This window comes from Poecilia formosa, unplaced genomic scaffold (genome assembly GCF_000485575.1).
Source record: "Poecilia formosa unplaced genomic scaffold, Poecilia_formosa-5.1.2 Scaffold10, whole genome shotgun sequence".
In the NCBI taxonomy this organism is placed as follows: Eukaryota; Metazoa; Chordata; class Actinopteri; order Cyprinodontiformes; family Poeciliidae; genus Poecilia; species Poecilia formosa.
In genome coordinates this window covers 2,915,238-2,917,243 of record NW_006799949.1, presented here as the reverse complement: position 1 = coordinate 2,917,243, position 2,006 = coordinate 2,915,238, and the positions used below count along the sequence as shown (strand labels likewise).

General features: G+C 37.6%; 1 protein-coding gene and 1 long non-coding RNA gene across 2 annotated transcripts in view; both read right to left on the bottom strand.

Annotated features, from left to right (window-relative positions):
- LOC103131127 (uncharacterized) overlaps positions 1 to 2,006 on the bottom strand; it is a 15,974-nt gene that overhangs the window by 9,873 nt on the left and 4,095 nt on the right. The gene's annotated exons all lie outside the window — the stretch shown is intronic.
- Positions 18 to 579, bottom strand: LOC103130394 (uncharacterized). Its single transcript, XR_475203.2, has 3 exons — positions 457 to 579; positions 251 to 357; positions 18 to 69 (listed from the first exon to the last, which is right to left on the bottom strand). It is a non-coding gene; the product is annotated as an uncharacterized LOC103130394 (long non-coding RNA).

Below are 2,006 nucleotides of genomic sequence, written 5' to 3'. Positions count from 1 at the left end.
GAATTACTCATCGTTCCATCATTAAACAGGTAAACATACGGGACTGATGGCGCTTTGTTCTCCTCCATGCTAAGAGGGCAAAAAATCAGAACATGACAAGTTTAGGAAAACCCACATTGAATTCAAAACCTTTAAAGTTGCGCAAAATATACTAAATTACAAAAAAGTATCTTTTTGTCACCCTGTGCCTTTAACGAACCTATTTTGCAACATTATTGTGCAAAATTTAAGGTGCTAAAACTAAACTCACAACTCATTGATTACAATATCTGGAAGCCAAAACTTTTCCTTGGGAAGAGAAATCTTGTCAGTGCCACATTGGACTGGATCCCAACTGATGTACTCATTCTTCCACCACTGAAACACAAAAATCTCAGTTAGCTTTTTAACTTTATGCACAGAAAGTAATCAGTCGAATAAAAATGAGAGATGGCAACAAATGTTTTCACAGCTTACATAGTTCAGCCAAATGTAAGTGACGAGGAGTTGGGACTTTTCATCCTGGAATACGAATGCGACACTCAGCTTTAATCCTAACAAAATTTAAATATTTAAACTGTGCACTCTCTATTTTATCAAAGAAATCATATTTTATTTTAAAATGGGTGGAAGCTCAACATGCCACTCCTAATATCCCGTAGAGAGTGAAGTAGACGCTGATGTTGGTGTAGGTCAGCTGGTTCTCGACGGGTCGTATGGCGCTCAGGTCGAAGGCAGGAGACAGAGCCGCCAGGAGGCTGGGCTGGTCCGGCTGGGCGCAGTTCACCTCGACGGCGCCACAGAAAGCTGACGAGCAGGATATATTAGCAACAATGAGGCTTAAACCTTTAAACTGTGCAAACAATCTGCTAATAATATTTAATAAGGACTATTTTCAATATTAATTAATCAACTATTTTTAAACATTCACCTGGCAGAAGGAGGAGAATTACCACAGTGGGCATTGCGGACGGAAGAAGCAGCTGAAAATAAAATAAAAAGTCAGTTCGTCTCTAGATTTTTGTTAAATTGTTTGACGTTACAATTCGTTACCCCGGCAGAAGATAATTTCAAGCAAATTGGGAACATTTTGGTTCTGAATTGATATTTTGAAGAGGTGCAGAGTCTGGAGTTGAAATTTGCAGACTTGAAGCTCAACACCACAGATTGAAAGTCTAAAGAAAAATTCAAAATGCTGCTTAACATAGAAAGGTTTGACTGTTTCAAAGGCAGTTAAAAAATCTACTTATTGAGGACGGTTTGAATAATTTTTAACAGGCTATTTAAAAATGCATTTGCAATGAATATTATCAGTCCTTGTTAAATTGTTCTACTATTTCTATTAAGAAAAATAAAGTGTCTGGGTTCAAATGCTGATAGAATTGATGCTTTACCTTTGGTGTTGTTTCCTTTAATGCCAAAACATTGAGGGTGAATAAGTTTTAATTTTGCTTCTTTTTGTCTTTTATTACTAAGTAAAATAGAAATCTTTGAACCTCAGTTTAAAAACTAAAAATCTGCTGCGGTATACTTCCTCCTGGCTCTCTAACGCTTAAAGAACTAGATTCAGCGTCTCACTGCTCAGATATACACAACACCTGTACAACCCAGGTGTGATAAATCCTCCTGCAAATAACGTGATATAATTATGCAGATTGCAGCTGAAACACAAAGCAGGGCAGCTGCTTTCTTTGCAGGTGGTTCCAAATGAAACAAACACAAACCACAGTTGACACGGTGAACCTCGCTGTGCGACTCACATGTGGTGAAGACTGACCGCGGCGCTGTCAATGTCACACCTGATGGCGGTAGGCAAATAAATGGTGGAGTCCAGACGAGAAGCAGATGTGGTCTGGTTTCTCACCAAAGTCTTTTTGCATGTTACACAAGATATTTGTTTGAAATAATCATTTATCAAATTCCTGTTTCTGTTCAACGTGGGATTGTATTTCAGAAGGAAGGAGAAGTATCAGGAAAATTGATAAAATAGACTGTTATTATTATAAGTTCTTCTAAAATATATTTTA